The sequence below is a fragment of the Pyrus communis genome, chromosome 13, assembly GCF_041283825.1.
Source record: "Pyrus communis isolate YQ-2024b chromosome 13, ASM4128382v1, whole genome shotgun sequence".
NCBI lineage: Eukaryota > Viridiplantae > Streptophyta > Magnoliopsida > Rosales > Rosaceae > Pyrus > Pyrus communis.
In genome coordinates, this window is record NC_142577.1 from 7617638 (window position 1) to 7640250 (window position 22613).

Below are 22613 nucleotides of genomic sequence, written 5' to 3' on the forward strand. Positions count from 1 at the left end.
TGATTATGGGTGATTATGATAAGTGATAAGTGGTGATGATAAGTGTATGATATGTGATTATGATAAGTGATAAGTGGTGATGATAAGTAATGATATGTGATTATGATAAGTGATAAGTGGTGATGATAAGTAATGATATGTGGGAGTGTGGCTGAAATGAAGGAGTGGAGTGTTGGAATGTTATGCACGGCTAAGGATATAGGAGAGGTTTAAATGTCCTAAAACTAAAGGGAACAAGGTTCCAACACTTTGGTCTTCAATTAGGTCTTCAATTTCGTCCAACACTTTGGCTCCAAGCATAGGCTATCCATCCTTAGCCCAAAAGTTCTCCAAAAGTCTCCAAAATGCATCTTTTTGCTCCTTTAGCCCTTTGGACCTACAAACCCACAAAAATAGCTTAAAGTACTAAAATAACTAAAGAAACATAACGTAAATGCACGAGAACAAGCCATTTAAGTCGCATGAATATGCTCCTATCAGTCATCCATAAATACCTCAATGAATCTTTCTACCATGTCAGAAAAGATGGCCAACATGCATCTTTGGAATGTTGCTGGAGCATTGCAAAGTCCAAAAGGCATTCTCCTATATGCAAATGTGCCAAATGGGCAAGTAAAGGTTGTTTTCTCTTGATCCTCCGGAGCAATTGCAATTTGATTGTAACCTGAGTAACCATCAAGAAAACAATAGTGTGAGTAACCTGCCAATCTCTCAAGCATTTGATCTATGAAAGGCATAGGAAAATAATCTTTTCTAGTGCTAGAATTCAACTTCCTGTAATCGGTGCAAACACGCCAACTAGCCGTGGGCTTTGTGGGCACAAGCTCATTGTTTTCATTCCTCATCACTGTGATTCCCACCTTCTTAGGTACCACTTGAATAGCACTGATAGGAGCATATTCATGCGACTTAAATGGCTTGTTCTCGTGCATTTACGTTATGTTTCTTTAGTTATTTTAGTACTTTGAGCTATTTTCGTGTGTTTGTAGGTCCAAAGGGCTAAAGGAGCAAAAAGATGCATTTTGGAGACTTTTGGAGCACTTTTGGGCTAAGGATGGATAGCTTATGCTTGGAGCCAAAGTGTTGGACGAAATTGAAGACCAAAGTGTTGGAACCTTGTTCCCTTTAGTTTTAGGACATTTAAACCTTTCCTATATCCTTAGCCGTGCATAACATTCCAACATTCCACTCCTTCATTTCAGCCACACTCCCACATATCATTACTTATCATCACCACTTATCACTTATCAAACCATTCACTTATCACTTATCATAACCATTCACTCATCACTTATCAAACCATTCACTTATCACTTATCATCAACATTCACTTATCACTTATCATAACCATAACCATACCTTCCTCCTTGCAATTCCACATGCATTCATCAACATATCTAGCTGTCATTCACATGCATTCCATTCATCATTTCCACCCCCACATGTCCCTTTAATCATTCAAACATGCACTCCCTTTAATCACATGCATAAATCAGCCACATGCACTCCCTTTAATCACATGCATAAATCAGCCACATGCATCTCCCATCATCATTCCACTTTAACCCACATGCATTTCCACCCACATGCTCTCCCATTTCAGATTACATTACCATTCACACACCAACAACACAAAACAACCAACACATGCTTGCACATGCATTTCCAACCCACATGCATCCTTTAATCATTCAAACATGCAGCCACATTCCCTCCTAGCTGTCATGTTCCCCCCATTTCGCCTATAAATAAGCATCCATTACACCTAAATTCTCATTCATTCTTCCATACACATTTCAGTCACAAACACCAACCATTCCCTTGTGCCTTGCTCTCTCCCTAATAATCCAAACACCACACCAGAAATCATCCCATTGCCGTGGCCTCCTCCTTCCATTTTCACCACTCCCCAAACCATTCACACCATCAAACTATCCTTAGACCTTGTGCTACAACGAAGAGGAAGATAAGAGGGCCTAAACGTTCATACAATTCAAGTTTGAGTTGTTGGAATGTTTAGGTGTTTCTTTGATTTCAATGTTTAATGTCAATACTCTTTGTTTTGTACGAATGAGGAATGGAAGAGAAGAGGGCCTAAACGTTCATACAATTCAAGTTTGAGTTGTTGGAATGTTTAGGTGTTTCTTTGATTCTCTTTGTTTTGTATCAAGAGGAACTAAACCCCCCCTTGGCTAGGGGGGGATTCGAAATATATGTTTATGCTTGCATTTTGATTTGATTACTTCTAATTGCGTTTCATAAGTTGTGGATTCAATTTGTTTAACTGTTTGATTGATAACTTATTTATGTATGTTTATTGAGAGTGCACGCTTAATTTTCATGCATGAATATGACGCTAGAATATAAGTGAGTTTCACCTAATAGTTACGAACTTATATTCATAAGTAGTGGAGGTTGCTTATAAACAATCGCGTTAAATGAATTCTTGGAATAAGTTTCATGCAATCATAGTAACGAATGCCTCGTCAACACTTATAATTTTCATAGAGCGTAATGATTCTTGCTTGTATCTCTATTATGCAATCATGTAGGGGACTTGTGGGGAATGTTTTGGGTTGTCGTATGCAATCATCCAATTCAATAACGTTAGGAAGATTTGAAGGTTAATTTAAGCGGACCTAATTAACCCGGGGTGATGAGTTTCATAATTTATTGAAATGCAATTGGAAATCGTTTTATTATGCAAGTGTAACATGTATGGAGATGAACCCCTTAGCTAGTCATCCCATCTATTCAAATCCATCACATTCATATTTACATTCTGTTTTTAATTAGAATCTGTGCAATTAGTTTAATTTCGTCCAAAACTCAATCCCCCCTTACTTTAATGTCCAAATTAGTTAGAAATCAATTTAGTTTGTGTTTTTAAGAGTCTTGAGTCAAGTTACAACTTAATTTCGTCCAAATTTGGGTTTAAGGTCAGAAACTGCCTAGTTAGTGTTTTTAGGCAGTTTTGAGTCTTTTGAACTTGTTTTGAGTCCTTTGAGTCTTTGTATTGTTCAAATTAGTTAGAAAGTGTTTTGGTTTGTGTTTATAAGTGTTTTGATTCAATTTGTTACCCAAATTCGTCCAAAGTACTCAAAGTGCTCAAAACTGCCCAGAAAGTGTTTTTAAGGCAGTTTTGAGTGTTTTGGTGCTGTTTTGAGTCTTTTAGGTTTGTTTAAGTGTTTTAACTTTTAGTTTTGCATTCTTTGAGTCGAGTTTAGTGTTTTAAACTTTGTTTTTGAGTTTTTAAGTCAGTTTCCAAGAGATTTGCAATCCCTCCTAATCCCCGGTTAAGAACGATCCCTACTTATATCTATACTACAATTGTCAAAAAGAGGGTTTAATTTGTGTGCGTATAAAATCTCGCATCAAATTTTGGCGCCGTTGCCGGGGATTAGCAACTTTGCTAATCCCTTGGATTGTTTTATTTTCGTTTGATTTTATTTTATTCCAGATTCTTAATCTTGTTTTGTTTCTTCTTTTAGGTACTAGTTTATGAATCGGAGTTCTCATCCGATTCGTGAACATATCATGGAGTGATTGGAGTCTTCGTCCGGCTGCAAGACGTAAAAGAAAGCACTACTTGGGAGGCAACCCAATACAGTGAATAAAACAAAGCTCGTTCATTGATTTTTCGAGAAATTACAATTGTATCTAAACATGGCAGAAAGATGGAGCCTTCACAAGGGTTGTGTACGTGAGGCCCCACTACGTGGCAACACTCTAGGAGCGAGAGGCATCGGAGCAGGAGGCATCGGAGCAGGAGGCATCGGAGCAGGAGGCATCGGAGCGAGAGGCATAGGAGCGGGAGGCATCAAAGCAAGATCATTCAAGGCCCCAATCCTTGGTGGAACGCTGGATGACCCAGGAAAAAGGTGCCTCTGGAAGAAAGCCGCAAGCCTTTGACGGTCATCAAGCTCATCAAGCTTCCTCTTCATGCCTGTCGAATAATTGTTGGCAAGCACGTGCAAACTTCGATTCTCGTGCTTAAGTTGTTTGATCTCCTGCTTGAGACTTTCCACCTCTGCCATCAACGATTCCACTTGGCGGGACCGAGCAAGCAGGCGTTGGCCCATGTTGGACACCGAGCTCGCACACTGAACACTAAGAGCGAGGGACTCTTGAACGGCCAACTCATCGGACCGTCCTGACAGCAGCCTACTATCTTTTGGAGTGAGGAGGTTCCTAGCTACTATTGTAGCTGTTGTGGCATCCTGCATCACGGAGTCTTCATCTGTAAGAGGACCGTTAGAAGATAAGAAAGAAGGGCGCCATATCTTTCAAGGTGTAAGGAAACACTCTCATCCTCAAATTTGCTTCACTTACTCCCTGCAAGGGCAAACCACTCACAACATTGTAAAACTCTTTAATATGAGCTAAAGGGTCTTCATTAGGTAAGCCATAAAAAGAGGGAAACATATGGAAATGTGAAGATTTAAGATCATAGTTTCTAGCTTCTGTGGGCAGCAAGATGCATGAAGGTGAATTTGGTATGATTGGTTGAGCAAAGTCCTCCAAAGCTCGAAGCTCATCTTGGTTGCCCGCCATCTCTTCTTCTCTTTCCCAATTAAATTGCTCAGATCCTTTACTTGTTGAACTAGGTGAATTCCCTTCCTCTTCTTCACGGATAATGGAGGAACTTGATGGCACAAAGTTGTCCAAAGTGTGGCCCTTTAACCGTTCAATTCTTTGGCCTAGCTCCACGAGTCTATTTGACATATACTACCTGAAACAAAATAACACAAGTTTGAATGAAAATCAAGAATCTACCTACAATGAAAAGAACAAAGTTTAAATAGCAAACAAGCAATTACAAGGGACTGAAATCAGTCCCCGGCAACGGCGCCATTGTCGTTGTAGTATAGTGGTAAGTATTCCCGCCTGTCACGCGGGTGACCCGGGTTCGATCCCCGGCAACGGCGCCAGTTTTGTTGAAGTAATTTCCTTCCTAGATGCTAAAATAGGTTTAGTATAATGGCACAAGCAAGGGTGTCGAATCCACAGGGACTAATTGGACCTATATAATCACTTGTTTTGCAAGAACTCTATGAAATGAATCAAACTAAGCAAATTAGGCAGATTTGTTGTTGTAACTTGAAAGCATAAGAAAATGATGTAAATACAAATAAATGAATCAACAACTAATAAAATGGGATAGTATCAATGGAGATGAAGCTAGGGATTCGGTTTCACCATTGCTTAAACCAAGTCCATGTTTGTTAAGTTAGTTTATACTCAGCTATCTACTTATTTCTTGAGTTTGTTTCACTTAGATATGATCAACCATATGATGTGTGGATTTGATCACATGTCCTTAATCATGAGCCTAGTTGTGATGTGCAACTTTGGTTTTTAATCAAGAAGGTGTTACGAACAAGAAACTTTCATAAAACCAAAGGTAACACTTGGCAGGTTGTTTGCAAAGTATTCCCTTCATTCATTCACATATCTACCAAGAATATGCATGATGTGTGCTCTAATCTTGGCTAAACAACCTGTGGTTAATTCAAATGGTGATCAAACATTATAATCAACTCACAAAGTCACAATTAAATCAGAGAATGAAACAAGAAATAGATGGACAAACTGAGCATTCTAACTTAATTACATGGCAAACTTTGCAAGGCTACATCGAATCCCTAGAGGGAGATTAGTTACACTTCATGTTTACAAAAGGTTTAACATAACAATATAAAACATGAGTGAACATAGAATTAATTAAGAAGAAACCCTTGAAGCAAAACTGATGTCGAAATCCCTTAAGAGTGCCTTCGGTGGTGGTTCTCCAAGTGTGATGTAAATGAAGGTAGATTGGCTATGGTTGAATGGTTTCTGCACTTGGGAGAACAAATGGACAGAGATGGAGTGAAATGGAGTGGTTATGCGTGTGAATCATGGAATGATGGAAGCCAACTTGTTGTGTGAAATGTGCATGGTTTTATAGAAGGGAAATGTCACTGCCATCATTAAGAATTGAGCTGGAATTGCACATGTGAGATGGGAGTGCATAAATGAGCTGGAATGAATGGGTTTCTGAGGTGGTGGACGCACGGCATGGGCAATGTCCAAGCATGTGGCTATTTTAATTGAATCATGCATGTGTATTGGCTGCAAAGCTGAAATGGACAACCTGGAATTGGTTGTCCAAATCTGGAAAGGACATGAAGGTGCACGGCATAGACAAGAGGGAGCTGGAATGGCATGGAATGGTTTATTTAATCAAAGATGCATGTGTGATATCTGCAACAAAGGAGTGGACAACCTGGAATTGGTTTCACCAAGCTGGAACAATGGATTTGCACGGCATGATTGTGTTTGTTGGTGTAAATATGGTTGAATGAATTAAGTAATGGAAGTGCATGTTCTTAGTGCAAAAGGGAGCTGGAAAGGCATGGAATGATGGGATGAATGGATTTCTGGAATGATGGATGCACGGCATGGGTGTGTGGAAGCTGTTTTAGAGTTAGAAGTGCATAAGTGAGCTGGAACCACATGGGAGTACACGGCAAGGTTGTAAACATGCATGTGAATGCATGTTTTGGTGTTGTGATAGGAGCATATTTATGCACCTTAGTTTAGCTTGTCTTGTGCATTTAAAGTGTTTCTCCTTAGTAAAGTAGTCTTTTAAGCTAGTTTTATGTATTTTCAGGATTTAAGGGCAAAGGATGCATTTTGGAGCATTTTGGAGCAAAATTGGGCTTAAAATGGATAGCATATGCTTGGAGCAAAAGGAATGGACGAAATTGAAAGCATTCACTCTTCATAATTCACTCACATGCTCTCCCATCATCATTCCACACCTCCATTGCAGCCACCAACCAACCTAGCTGTCACCCACATGCTCTCCCATCATCATTCCCTCTTTAACCCATTCAGCCACATGCACTTTGCCTTTAATCATTCACCCTAGCTGTCACTCCCATGCTCTCCCATTAATTAATTCAAGTCCATATCTGATTTCCCTAGGGTTCTATGTGCCTATATATACTCATATTAACCCCTAGATCAGATGACCACCTCTCATACACACTCTTCCATTTCAGAAATTCATTCATTCAAACACACATCCACACCATCAAACTATCCTTAGACCTTGTGCTACAACGAAGAGGAAGATAAGAGGGCCTAAACGTTCATACAATTCAAGTTTGAGTTGTTGGAATGTTTAGGTGTTTCTTTGATTTCAATGTTTAATTTCAATACTCTTTGTTTTGTACGAATGAGGAATGGAAGAGAAGAGGACCTAAACGTTCATACAATTCAAGTTTGAATTGTTGGAATGTTTAGGTGTTTCTTTGATTCTCTTTGTTTTGTATCATGAGGAACTAAACCCCCCCTTGGCTAGGGGGGGATTCGAAATATATGTTTATGCTTGCATTTTGATTTGATTACTTCTAATTGCGTTTCATAAGTTGTGGATTCAATTTGTTGAACTGTTTGATTGATAACTTATTTATGTATGTTTATTGAGAGTGCACGCTTAATTTTCATGCATGAATATGACGCTAGAATATAAGTGAGTTTCACCTAATAGTTACGAACTTATATTCACAAGTAGTGGAGGTTGCTTATAAACAATCGCGTTAAACGAATTCTTGGCATAAGTTTCATGCAATCATAGTAACGAATGCCTCGTCAACACTTATAATTTTCATAGAGCGTAATGATTCTTGCTTGTATCTCTATTATGCAATCATGTAGGGGACTTGTGGGGAATGTTTTGGGTTGTCGTATGCAATCATCCAATTCAATAACGTTAGGAAGATTTGAGGGTTAATTAGTGCAATCACGGTTAACCTGGGGCGTTGAGAATTCATGGTTTATTGAAAAGCAATTAGAAATCGTTTTATTATGCAAGTGTAACATGTATGGAGATGAACCCTTTAGCTAATCCATCCATCATCTTGTTTTCAAGGAATTCGTTTTACAATCTGCCTAGTTTGTTACTTTGTTTTGTTATTTCAATTTTCGTCAAAACAAAACCCCCCTTTACTTTCTTGTTCTATAGTGTTTAGAATCTGTTTAATTTGTGTTTTAAAGTGTTTTGAATCAACCTATAATCTTAAATTCGTCCAAATTTGTGTTTAAGGTCAGAAACTGCCTAGTTAGTGTTTTTAGGCAGTTTTGAGTCTTTTGAACCTGTTTTGAGTCCTTTGAGTCTTTGTATTGTCCAAATTAGTTAGAAAGTGTTTAAGTTTGTGTTTATAAGTGTTTTGATTCAATTTGTTACCCAAATTCGTCCAAAGTACTCAAAGTGCTCAAAACTGCCCAGAAAGTGTTTTCAAGGCAGTTTTGAGTGTTTTGGGTGCTGTTTTGGGTTTTAGGTTTGTTTAAGTGTTTTAACTTTTAGTTTTGCATTCTTTGAGTCGAGTTTAGTGTTTTAAACTTTGTTTTTGAGTTTTTAAGTCAGTTTCCAAGTGTTTAGCAATCCCTCCTAATCCCCGGTCTAGAACGATCCCTACTTACATCTTTACTACAATTTGACAAAAAGAGGGTTTAATTTGTGTGCTTATCTATTTCGCATCATGTTGGAACCACCTAATCTGACTTCAATGTTTCTTGCCTTGTTTAGAATCACCCAATATGGCCGAATTGCACCATTTAACACTTCCACATCATTTCCTGAAATTCCAGCAGTCAAATGTTTCCTAGATTCTTCATTTGAACTTCAATTTAACTCCCTAGAATCCTCTCCACGTTTGGAATAATGCTCAGCTACCAAAAGGAATGTTTTTAATTCATTTGCCTTCCCATTGATCCAAATTCACACTTGGCTGCACACTAACACCAAATAATGTAAAATGCACTAGTTTAATCCAAAAACATCACAAAGACGCCAAATAAGGAAGATATAAATGCATGCAACATGTGACTTATCATTGGACACAGAAGCCAGCGCACTGAACACTGAGAGCCAGGGACTCTTGAACGGCCAACTCATCGGACCGTCCTGAAAACAGCTGACTATCTTTGGGAGTGAGGAGGTTCCGAGCTACTATCGTAGCCGTTGTTACATCCGTCATCACAGAGTCCTCATCTGTAAGAGGGCCATGAGAAGATAAGAAAGACGGGCACCATACCTTATCCTGACGCGGCGCAACAAGATCATTGCTTAGACTCAAATCTAAGCAAATGTTCGATGGGTTAGATGAGCTAGCCATTTTTTTCAAGAAGTTAAAAGAGAAGGGTTGGATGGAGTGAAATCTCGACGGGCCGGAGACGAATTCTGGGCAATTTTCAAGTGTGCATGCTAGAGGTGATCGATCACCTCTATTAAAGGAGAGGCGTTCACCAATTCAGAAATGAAGAGACACCACTCTTCAAAACCGGAATTTCCGGCGTAAAGATCGCCAGCTCGTCAAACGCAATCCTGGCTTTTCAGAAAGCGTGTGTAACTTTGTCAAAAGCTCCCAGCTTTTCAGAAGACGCGTGGAAGGCGAGAAATCAGCTGCACACTTTTGCCGACAAGCGTGGGAGACAAAGCCGAAAGCTCCCGGCTTTTCAGAAAGCGTGTGCCACTTTGTCGAAAGCTCCCGGCTTTTCAGAAAACGCGTACCATTTTGTCAAAAGCTCTCTGACAAAGCTGAAGACGCGTGGAGGTAATTTCCGCATCCGCATTGCCACTTGCCATTACAATTCCTATATACATCAACATTCATGGCAGGGCATACACCCAGAAGCGCATTGATAGGAGCATATTTATACGACTTAGTTAGCTTGTTTTCTTGCATTTAATTAGCTAAATTATGTTAATTATAGTGTTTAAAGTTATTTTCGTGCAATTTCAGGTTTTAGTGTCAAAGTATGCAAAAAGAAGCAATTTGGAGCATTCTAGAGCATTTTTGGGCCAAGATTGGATAGTGCAAGCATGGAGGCATGAGGATGGACGAATTTGAAGGCTTGAATTCAGTTAGGGAGCTGCAAGGGGGCCTAAAAACCTTATTTCTAGAAGGCTTTATCTATTCACACATAGTGCCTAATTTCTGCCTAATTTCTGTATTGGAAGCACAAGCCGTCCTACCTTGTCTCCTAGCCGACCTACCTTGTCTCCTAGCCGTCCTAGCTTCCTACCTTGTCTCCTAGCCGTCCTAGCTTGTCTCCTAGCCGTCCTAGCTTCCTACCTTGTCTCCTAGCCGTCCTAGCTTGTCTCCTAGCCGTCCTACCTTGTCTCCTAGCCGTCCTACCTTGTCACAAGCCGTCCTAGCTTGTCTCCTAGCCGTCCTAGCTTGTCTCCTAGCCGTCCTGCCTTGTCTCCTAGCCGTCCTACCTTGTCACAAGCAGTCCTAGCTTGTCTCCTAGCCGTCCTACCTTGTCTCCTAGCCGTCCTAGCTTGTCACAAGCTCATATCTGATTACCCTAGGGTTTTAAGTGCTTATATATACTCATATTAACCCCTAGATCAGATCACCACCTCTCATACACATTCATTCACGCCAGAAATTCATTCCCTCTCTCTAACACAGCCATACTTCACCATTCTTCATATTTTCTTTCCAAAAACACTCCTTGCCTTCCCCTACATCCATCCCTACCCTAAACACATCATTCTACATCATCCATAACCCCCAAAACTCACCAAAACCCCTTGTGCCGCAGCAACTAGAGGAGAAGAGGCTTAAACGTTCATACAATTCAAGATTGAGTTGTTGGAATTTTTAGGTGTACTTCGATTCTTGTTTTCAATGTTTACTTTGTTATTACTCTCTAAGTTTGTTGTAATCATGAGTGGCTAAACCCCCTTGGTTAGGGGGGGAATTCGAAACCATGTACATGCTTGCAATATGATTTGATTACATTCAGTTGTTATTTCATAAGTTGTGGATTCAATTCGTTCATCTATTTGATTGATAACTTATTTGTGTATGTTGATTGAGAGTGCACGCTTAGTTTTCATGCATGAATATGATGCTAGATTATGAGGGAGTTTCACCTAATAGTTACAATCTTATAATCACAAGTAGTGAAGGTCGCTTGAAAACGATCGCGTTGAATGAATTCTTAGCATAAGTTTCATGCAATTCATAGTAACGAATGCTTCGTCAATGCTTATGTTTTTCATAGAACTTAATGATTCTTGCTTGTATCTCTATTATGCAATTCATGTAGGGAACTTGTAGGGAATGTTTTGGGTTGTCGTATGCAATCATCCAACTTAATAACTTGTGGAAAAACTGAGGATTAATTAGTGCAATTCACGGTTAATTTGGGGCGTTGAGTATTTATAATTTATTGGAAGAACAACTGAAAATCGTTTTGTTTGCAAGTGTGACATGTGTGGAGAAGAACCTCCTAACTAGCCTTTTATCCATCCTTTTTATCCAAAAACATTCTACAATCTGTTTAGTTTAAAGTTTCTGTTTTATGTTAAATTTTCGTCCAAAACAAATCCCCCTTTAATTTGAAGTCTTAGATTAGTTAGAAAGTGTTTTGATTTGTGTTTCTAAGTATTTGGATTCAAGTTTTCATCCAATTTCGTCCAAATTAGTGTAGGTGCTCAAAACTGCCCAGAAAGTGGTTTTTAGGCAGTTTTGAGTCTTCTAGTTGCTGTTTTGGGTTTTAGGTTTGTTTAAGTGTTTTAACTGTTAGTTTTGCATTCTTTGAGTCGAGTTTAGTGTTTTAAACTTTGTTTTTGAGTTTTTAAGTCAGTTTCCAAGTGTTTAGCAATCCCTCCTAATCCCCGGTCTAGAACGATCCCTACTTACATCTTTACTACAATTTGACAAAAAGAGGGTTTAATTTGTGTGCTTATCTATTTCGCATCACGCATGACTTTCCTTCTCGGCCGAGAATGTAAATGCAACCAACCCTCTCAAACATGCTCAGTTTTCTCCTTCTCTTGAGAACACACTTTCAACCATGGATGTATCCCCCAAAGAAGATACCAAATGCCTGGAGTACAAAGGAGGCAAGAGGAAACGGTGGATCGAAGCATGTGGATTCATTCGCTGCCTCTTCGAAAGCAAAGGTATCTCATATCATCAAGGGCGAAAACAAAGGTATCACATATCATGCTCTTTCCCTGTCTTTTCCTTTGTCCTTGATATTACTTGCATGGCAAAGTGAAAGAAGCAATCAGCCGGCACTTGGAGTCTATCTGGACTCTATTCCCTGGTTGCTTACCTAGCGTTGCTCTCGAGTAGTCATCTTCAACGGTTGATACACTTCCAGAGAAGGGACCACTTCTGCAAAGGGGAGCAAGTAAGGCAAAGGAAAAAGATACATTGAAGCATGAGGAGACAAGCATATGCTGAGCTATCCTCTAACCCTCTTCAATACGAATTGGAGAGATTGAACAAAGAAACAGATAAAAGGAGTAAGCTCAGACCTTCGGGGGAGACCAAAAGAATCCTGCTGCCCAGTTCAAGAGTAGCACAAAGGAAAATCAACGATCGGAGGAAACCAAAAGAATCTCCAGCTCAGTTCAAGAGTAGCCTGTGGAAAAACTCACGATGAAGCCTCACTGCAATCACCAAGGAGAAGATGGAATTTACACTCCATAACCAGATTTGCATCCCTAAACTCTTCTCTTTGTTAGATACATTCTGCCATGTTTAGTATGTTTAGTTGCTGTTTATGTGTTTACTTTTGTTTGGTGTGTTTTCAGCTTAAAACATTGAGGACAATGTTTGATTTAAGTGTGGGGGGGGGTAACTAAGTATATTTGATGCAAATTCGCGGGATTTTATCACCCATAACTTCTAGTGTTGTTCCTTGCTGTTTTAAAATGTTTTTAAACTGATTTGGAGTGTTTTAGTGTGTTTTGTGTTATAACTCCGAAAATCACATAAAAATTTGAAAAACATGTTTTGAAAAGCCTAAAAAGAGTGTTTTGAGTCGTTTTTGTGTCGTAGGTACCTTCCAACACTTGCCTCAGGATTTGGTTTTTAATTGCATGACTGTTAAAAAGAGTTATAAACATAGAGAAAAGTTTGATTTACTCTTGGTATATGCTTGGTTATGGTTATAATGTATGACTTCACATGCAATCATAAAAGAAAAATTAGTTTTTGTAACATGCCTGAAGGAAGGAACTCAAACAAACGCTACAACCCTGAGAGACTTGAGCCTATAACGTTCTTTGGAGAGTATAATCTGTGATTTCTTGTTTTCTAAAGTCGTTGCATGATCTCATTATTCTTTGCTTGGTTACTACTTAGAAGGCGTTTCATCATATAGTTCCAAATGCTAGAACTCATGCCCATTTCATTCAAAGCATGTTATTGATTTGCATAACACATATTCAAGAAGAAGTTGTGTAGTGACCACCACCATAGCCAAATAGCCTTACTTCCCATATTTCGTATATGCTGTAAGTTTTAACCCCGTTGAGCCTTGTTTAGCCTTTATTCTTTGTTTACCCACATTTTCCTCACCTAGCCTAGTTTAGGACAATCCCCACCCTTGTTCTTAAAAGATAGTGAGCATGACTTAATTGAATTCCTTTTGAGTTACATTATGAAAGAAAATAAGTGTGGGGGAGAGAATGTTTAAGTGTTTATGTATGTTTTGAGATTCAAAAGAAAAGAAAAAAAAAAAAAAAAAAAAAAAAAAAAAGAAAAGAAAGAAAGAAAGAAAAAAGAGCTTGAAAAAAATGAAAGAATGAGTGATTGAAGAAAGGGTCCAAAACACCAATTCTGGCCGTAAATTGTCTAAATTCTCCCTTTTTGTTCAAAAGTTGAGTTTTCATTCAAAAGTGAATTCTAAGTTGATTTAAGTGCTTTGCTCACTATTTCTTTAAGAACCTTTGTTTTCCATATCCCTTCTTTGTTATCCACACGCCCCGAACCCCATTACAACCCGTGACTTCAATCTTGAGTGTTATGTGTTTCAATTTGTGGAGTTTGAACTTGGTATGAGCATATGGTGTCACTGGTTCTCGCGTCTAAGTAGTAGCATTCCATTCATGAGATCATATCTAAACATGCTTATTAACTCCAGAAATTGCGTTCTTTGTTATAACATATGTGAGATACTAGTCTTTCATGTTTACATCAATCTCTCACATATAACTAGTGTAGGGTGTGTAGTCAGAAAATCTGTGTGAAAATAGAGTGCATTCTAGTAAGGAATTGAGGAAATTCTCTAAGGCATGTTACTACATTCAAATCATGGTTTTAAATGCTTAATTGTGAACTAGTATGTGGTGACTATGATTAAGAATGTACTTAAGTGTAAAGATGGCTAAAATCTGTGGGAATAATGATTTTTAACTTGTCATGTGCATTGGAAATCCCTGAGACGATTGTTGGAAGGTTTAGGTTGTGTTTTTCTTGTTCAGTGTCGTTTTGTTTTTGGTTTCTTTTGTTTTGTTTTGCTCGAGGACTAGCAAAAGCTAAGTGTGGGGGTATTTGATAGGAGCATATTCATGCGACTTAAATGGCTTGTTCTCGTGCATTTACGTTATGTTTCTTTAGTTATTTTAGTCCTTTATGCTTCTTTTGTGTGTTTTCAGGTTCTAAGGGCAAAGTATGCAAAAAGGTGCATTTTGGTGCATTTTGGAGTAGTTTGGGGCGTTAAATGGATTGCATATACTTGAAGCCAAGTAGATGGACGAAATTGAAGACCAAAGGAGGCCCTTTGTACCAGAAATTCACACCAACACATCCCATTTCAGATTGCATTCCAATCATTCCAGCCAAGCCACATGCACTCCCTTTAATTTATTCAACCTAGCTGTCAAAGCACATGCACATTCACCCTAATCATTCAACCAACTTTGCACATGCATTCATCATCATAACCTAGCTGTCATTACCCTTTAATCACATGCATAAATCAGCCACATGCATCTCCCATCACCATTCCAGATTTCCACCAAGTTCCTAGCTGTCATATTCCCTCCTTTTCACCTATAAATAAGCATCCATTGCAGCCACAATTCATTCATTCCCATTCATACACAATTCACTCTTCCATTTCAGAAATTCATTCATTCAACCACACATCCACACCATCAAACTATCCTTAGACCTTGTGCTACAATGAAGAGGAGGAGAAGAGTGCCTAAACGTTCATACAATTCAAGTTTGAGTTGTTGGAATGTTTAGGTGTTTCTTTTCCTCGATTACAATGTTTAATTTCAATTCTCTTTGTTTTGTACGTATGAGGAACTAAACCCCCCTTGGCTAGGGGGGGATTCGAAATATATGTTTATGCTTGCATTTTGATTTGATTACTTCTAATTGCGTTTCATAAGTTGTGGATTCAATTTGTTTAACTATTTGATTGATAACTTATATATGTATGTTTATTGAGAGTGCACACTTAATTTTCATGCATGAATATGACGCTAGAATATAAGTGAGTTTCACCTAATAGTTACGAACTTATATTCACAAGTAGTGGAGGTTGCTTATAAACAATCGCGTTAAACGAATTCTTGGCATAAGTTTCATGCAATCATAGTAACGAATGCCTCGTCAACACTTATAATTTTCATAGAGCGTAATGATTCTTGCTTGTATCTCTATTATGCAATCATGTAGGGGACTTGTGGGGAATGTTTTGGGTTGTCGTATGCAATCATCCAATTCAATAACGTTAGGAAGATTTGAAGGTTAATTAGTGCATCACGGTTAACTTGGGGTGTTGAGAAGTAATGGTTTATTGAAACGCAATTGGAAATCGTTTTATTATGCAAGTGTAACATGTATGGAAATGAACCCCTTAGCTAGCAATCCATCACATTCATACTTACAATCTGTTTTAATTAGAATCTGTGCAATTAGTTTAATTTCGTCCAAAACTCAATCCCCCCATACTTTAATGTCCAAATTAGTTAGAAAGTGTTTTAGTTTGTGTTTATAAGTGTTTTGATTCAAGTTATTACCCAAATTCGTCCAAAGTACTCAAAGTGCTCAAAACTGCCCAGAAAGTGTTTTTAAGGCAGTTTTGAGTGTTTTGGTGCTGTTTTGAGTCTTTTGGTTTGTTTTGGTGTTTTAAAGTTTAGTTTTGCATTCTTTGAGTTTAGTTTAGTGTTTTAAACTTTATTTTACGTTTTTAAGTTAGTTTCCAAGAGATTTGCAATCCCTCCTAATCCCCGGTTAAGAACGATCCCTACTTATATCTATACTACAATTGTTAAAAAGAGGGTTTAATTTGTGTGCGTATAATTCTCGCATCACCCAGAAACCACCACCATCCAATCTGCCGCAAGCAAGGGAAAGGAGACAGATTCACTCAATTGTTTGGCTCTTCATTCTGAGTTGTTGAACAATTTTAGGTGTATTCTCTCTTATATTTCAATGTCTAATTCATGTAATCTTTGTTTTGCTTTGAGAATGATTGGCTAAATTCGTTTTGGCTAAGGGTGTATTCGAAACCATGATTATATATGTGAAATAAGTTGATTACTTCCAGTTATCGTTGCATAAGTCGTGAATACAATTTGCTTAACCGTTTGATTTAGAACTTATTCTTGTATGTTGATTGAGAGTGCACGCTTAATTTGCATGCTTGAATTTGGTGCTAGGATATAAGTTTGTTTCACCTAATCGTTATGAATTTATATTCACAAGTAGTGAAGGTCGCTAGTCACGATCATGTTAAGTAGATTCCTGGCAAGAGTATCATGCTTTTCATAGTTACAAATGCCTTGTCGATGCTTATGATTTCCAAAGAACGTAATGATTCTAACTTGTATCTTTATCATGCCGTTCATATAGAGAACTTGTTAGGAATAATTTGGTTGCGATGCATATTCATCCAATTCAATGATTCTAGGGAAATCTGAAGGTTAATTGTTGATATATAATTCCTTCCTGATGCTAGAATATGTTTTAGTATAATGGCACAAGCAAGGGTGTCGAATCCACAGGGACTAATTGGACCTATGTAATTACTTGTTTTGCAAGAACTCTATGAAATGAATCAAACTAATCAAAATAGGCAGATTTGTTGTTGTAACTTGAAAGCATAAGAAAATGAAGTAAACACAAATAAATGAAAAGGTAACCCATGGTGTGGACATTGCAACAAGAGGCCTTTAAAACGCTCCCAACACTCATTGAAAGGTTCTCCATCATCTTGTTTGAAATTGAAGATTTGTCCCCTTAATGTGGCTGTCTTTTGAGTGGAAAAGAACTTCTCCAAGAACTTTTTAGCCACGGCATCCCATGTAGTGAGGGAACCTGGTGTTAGAGTCATCAACCAACTCTTGGCCCTATCTTTCAAGGTGTAAGGAAACACTCTCATCCTCAAATTTGCTTCACTTACTCCCTGCAAAGGTAAACCACTCACAACATTGTAAAACTCTTTAATATGAGCTAAAGGGTCTTCATTAGGTAAGCCATAAAAAGAGGGAAACATATGGAAATGTGAAGATTTAAGATCATAGTTTCTAGCTTCGGTGGGTAGCAAGATGCATGAAGGTGAATTTGGTATGATTGGTTGAGCAAAGTCCTCCAAAGCTCGAAGTTCATCTTGGTTGCCCGCCATCTCTTCTTCTCTTTCCCAATTAAATTGCTCAGATCCTTTACTTGTTGAACTAGGTGAATTCCCTTCCTCTTCCTCACGGATAATGGATGAACTTGATGGCACAAAGTTGTCCAAAGTGTGGCCCTTTAACCGTTCAATTCTTTGGCCTAACTCAACAAGTCTATTTGACATATACTACCTGAAACAAAGTAACACAAGTTTGAATGAAAATCAAGAATCTACCTACAATGAAAAGAACAAAGTTTAAATAACAATCAACAATGAAAAGAACAAAGTTTAAATAGCAAACAAGCAATTACAAGGGACTGAAATCAGTCCCCGGCAACGGCGCCATTTTTGTTGATATATAATTCCTTCCTGATGCTAGAATATGTTTTAGTATAATGGCACAAGCAAGGGTGTCGAATCCACAGGGACTAATTGGACCTATGTAATTACTTGTTTTGCAAGAACTCTATGAAATGAATCAAACTAATCAAAATAGGCAGATTTGTTGTTGTAACTTGAAAGCATAAGAAAATGAAGTAAACACAAATAAATGAATCAACAACTAATAAAATGGGATAGTACCAATGGAAATGAAGCTAGGGATTCGGTTTCACCATTGCTCAACTAAGTCCATGTTTGTTAAGTTAGTTTATACTCATTCATCTACCTATTTCTTGAGTTTGTTTCACTTGGATATGATCAACCATATGATGTGTGGATTTGATCAAATGTCTCTAATCATGAACCTAATTGTGATGTGCAACTTTGGTTCCTAATCAGAAGTATGTAGTGCACAAGAAACTTTCATAAAACCAAAGGGAACACTCGGCAGGATGTTTGCCAAACATTCCCTTCATTCATTCACAAATCCACCAAGATTAGGCATGATGTATGCTTTAATCTTGGCTAAATAACCTGTGGTTAATTCAAATGGTGATCAAGCATACAAATCAACTCACAAATTCACAATTATATCAGAGAATGAAACAAGAATTAGATGGACAAACTGAGCGTTCTAACTTGATTACATGGCAAACTTTGCAAGGCTACATCGAATCCCTAGGGAGGGCTTAGTTACACTTCATGTTTACAAAAGATTTGACATAAAAATATAAAACATGAATGAACATAGAATTAATAAGAAGAAACCCTTGAAGCAAAACTGATGTTGAATTCCTTGAAGAGTGCCTTCGGTGTTGGTTCTCCAAGTGTGGTGTAAATGAAGGTAGAATGGTTTCTGCACTTGGGAGAACAAATGGACAGAGATGGAGTGAAATGGAGTGGTTTTGCGTGTGTAAAGGACTGAATGAAGAACCCTTTGATGTGTGAAGTGTGCCTAGTTTTATAGGAAAGAATGTGGCTGCCAACATTCAGATTGGATCTCAATCTGCACAAGTGAGATGGAAGAGCATAAAATGAGCTGGAATTGATGGGTTTCTGAGGTAGTGGACGCACGGCACTAGGGAAGTATGCATGCATTTGGCTATTTTAGTTGAATCATGCATGTGTATTGGCTGCAAAGCTGAAATGACACCCTGGAAAGGGTATCAAAGTGCACGGCATAGACAAGGAGGAGCTGGAATCGCATGGAATGATGGGATGAAAGGATTTCTGAAATTGTTTGTACAAATCTGGAAAGGGGAAGAAAGCACACGGCATGGACAAAGGGGAAATGTGCAAGCATGTGGATTTCTGCAAAGATGAAATGGAGAAAGGTAATGGAATGCACGGCCATGATTGTGTTTGTTGGTGAGAATATGGTTGAATGAATTAAGTAATGGAATTGCATGTTCTTGGTGCAAAAGGGAGCTGGACAAGTAGTGGAATGCACGGCACAAGGTGTGAGGAATCTGATTTGGTGCTCGAAGTGCATAAAATGATGGGATGACATGGGAACGCACGGCCAAGGTTGTGAACATGCATGTGAATGCATGTTTTGGTGTTGGAACCACATAGCTGACTTCAATGTTTTTGCCTTGTTTAGAATCACCCAATATGGCCGAATTGCATCTCTTAACACTTCACATCTTTTCTGGAATGTTTTTACTTCATTTGCCTTCCCATTGATCCAAATTCACACTTGGCTGCACACTAACACCAAATAATGTAAAATGCAACTAGTTTAATCCAAAACAATCACAAAGACGCCAAATAAGGAAGATATAAATGCATGCAAAATGTGACTTATCATTAATTTAAGCGGACCTAATTAACTTGGAGTGTCGAGGTTCATAACTTATTGAATTGATAATTGGAAATTGATTTACGTTGCATATATTTCATGTATGGAGAAGAACCCCTTAGCTATTCCATCATCCATTGATTCATCACAATTTGTTTTACAATCTGTTTTCTTTACAATCTGCCCATTTAATTTAATTTCGTCCAAACACAATCCCCCCATATTTTGTTAAGTCTTAGTCTTTATAATCTGTCTTATTTTGTGTTTTTAAGTATTTGGAGTCACAAACACCTTCAAATTCGTCCAAATTTGCCTAGTTTACATTCTTGTTTTGTTTGTTTGATTTTCGTCCAAAACCAAATCCCCAATTGTCTTAGAGTGTCTAATTGGTTCAATTATGTTTTAGATTGTGTTTTTAAGAGTTTTGAGTCAAGTTAGAACCAATTTTCGTCCAAGTTTGTGTTTAGGCTCAAAACTGCCCAGTTTGTGTTTTTAGGCAGTTTTGAGTGTTTTTAGCTTATTTTGAGTCTTGTGAACTTGTTTTGAGTTTTTTTTTAAGTGAGTTAAGTGTTTTAAAGGTTAGTTTTATTTATTTGAGTTAGTTTAAAGTGTTTAGCACCCCTAGTTAATCCCGGTTAGAACGATCCCTACTTACATCATTACTACAATTGTCACAAATAGGGTTTAATTTGTGTGTCACATTCGTAACGCATCACATACACAATTCAAAACATTCTCCAAAAGTCCTTTACGTGAAAAGCACAATAAAGATACAATCAAAGATCATTAAGCAACATGAAAACTATAAGTGTTGACGAGGCATTCGTTACTATGATGAGCATGAAACTAGTGCCAAGAATTCATTTAACGCGATCGTTTATAAGCGACCTCCATTACTTGTGAATATAAGTTTGTAACTATTAGGTGAAACTCACTTATATTCTAGCATCATATTCATGCATGAAAACTAAACGTGCACTCTCAATAAACATACACAAATAAGTTATCAATCAAGCAGTTAAACAAATTGAATCCACAACTCATGAAATTCCAACCAAAGGTAATCAATTTATATTGCAAGCATAAACATGGTTTTGAATCACCCCCTAGCTAACTAGGGATTTAGCCTCTCATGTTCCCAGAAAGAGAAATAAAATTGAATTTAAACATAGAGAACAAAAGATTGATTACACCTAAAACGCCCAACGAATCCACTTTGAATTTCTGCACGTTTCAAGCTCCTCTTTCTCCTTTCTTCTTGCTGCGGCAGAGAGGGTTTGGGGTGGTTTTGGATGATTTTCTGGGTTGTAGATGGGTTTAGGGTGGTAAAGGGTTGCGCCAAGAGGTGTAGGTGGTGTATGGAGGTGTGGAATGGAGTGGGGAATGGATGGTGGTGCTGCGGCAAGGTTGGATGGTGGCTGGAATTGGATGGAAGTTGCGGATGGAAGGTGGAATGATGAATGGTGGCTGCGGCAGAAAAGGGTTTTGGGTGAATGAAAAATTATGAATGAATAGAGAGAATAGGGTGCGGCTAGGGTTTAAAATATATATGGTTTCAGAAAACAAAACCCTAGCTTATTTTGGTTAATTAAAATTAAATCAAAGGCTTTTAGAATTAGGAAATAAAATCAGAAATTAAAGAGGGAATGGCTGCAAGGTGCGGCTAGGGTTTTAAATTAGGAGAGGAGCATGTGTTTAATTGCCTAACCTAGGACAAAACTACCCCCGTTGCACAGCAAGGGAAGGAAAGAAAGGGAGAGGCCACGGCAAAGGGGTTTAAGGGCCCTAGGACCTTTGTTTCGTGTCCTAAAGTGCCTACAAGGCCTTCAAAGTGGCTAGAAAATACGGACGTTTAAGATTAGGAAAGGTTACCAAAACGGGAAACCTAGGGTTAACTTTCTGATAGGAGCATATTTATGCACCTTAGTTTAGCTTGTCTTGTGCATTTAAAGTGTTTTTCCTTAGTAAAGTAGTCTTTTAAGCTAGTTTTATGTATTTTCAGGATTTAAGGGCAAAGTATGCAAAAGGATGCATTTTGGAGCATTTTGGAGCAAAATTGGGCTTGAAATGGATAGCATATGCTTGGAACAAAAGGAATGGACGAAATTGAAAGCATTCACTCTTCATAATTCACTCACATGCTCTCCCATCATCATTCCACACCTCCATTGCAGCCACCAACCAACCTAGCTGTCACCCACATGCTCTCCCATCATCATTCCCTCTTTAACCCATTCAGCCACATGCACTTTGCCTTTAATCATTCACCCTAGCTGTCACTCCCATGCTCTCCCATTAATTAATTCAAGTCCATATCTGATTTCCCTAGGGTTCTAAGTGCCTATATATACTCATATTAACCCCTAGATCAGATCACCACCTCTCATACACATTCATTCACGCCAGAAATTCATCCCCTCTCTATAACACATCCATACTTCACCATTCTTCATACTTTCTGCCCAAAAATAAGCCTTGAAGTCCCCTACATCCATCCATATCCTAAACACATCATTCTACACCATCCATAACCCCCAAAACTCACAACAAACCCTTATGCCGCAACAAAGAGGAGGAGAAAAGGGCTTAAACGTTCATACAATTCAAGTTTGAGTTGTTGGAATTTTTAGGTGTTTTCCCCTCCTTGATTTCAATGTTTAAATTCAATTCTCTTTGTTTTGTACGTATGAGGAACTAAACCCCCCCTTGGCTAGGGGGGGATTCGAAATATATGTTTATGCTTGCAATATGATTTGATTACTTCTAATTACGTTTCATAAGTTGTGGATTCAATTTGTTTAACTATTTGATTGATAACCTATTTATGTATGTTTATTGAGAGTGTACGCTTAATCTTCATGCATGAATATGACGCTAGAATATAAGTGAGTTTCACCTAATAGTTATGAACTTATATTCACAAGTAGTGGAGGTTGCTTATAAACAATCGCGTTAAATAAATTCTTGGCATAAGTTTCATGCAATCATAGTAACAAGTGCT

The 22613-nt window shown here is 38.2% G+C and overlaps 2 non-coding genes across 2 annotated transcripts; both read left to right on the top strand.

Annotated features, from left to right (window-relative positions):
* Window positions 1-4856: 4856 nt before the first annotated feature.
* TRNAD-GUC (transfer RNA aspartic acid (anticodon GUC)) lies at window positions 4857-4928 on the top strand. Its single transcript has one exon. It is a non-coding gene; the product is annotated as a tRNA-Asp (tRNA).
* Window positions 4929-16957: 12029 nt separating this feature from the next.
* On the top strand, window positions 16958-17068 carry LOC148691689 (small nucleolar RNA R71). The gene has a single exon (XR_015955370.1). It is a non-coding gene; the product is annotated as a small nucleolar RNA R71 (small nucleolar RNA).
* Window positions 17069-22613: the final 5545 nt, after the last annotated feature.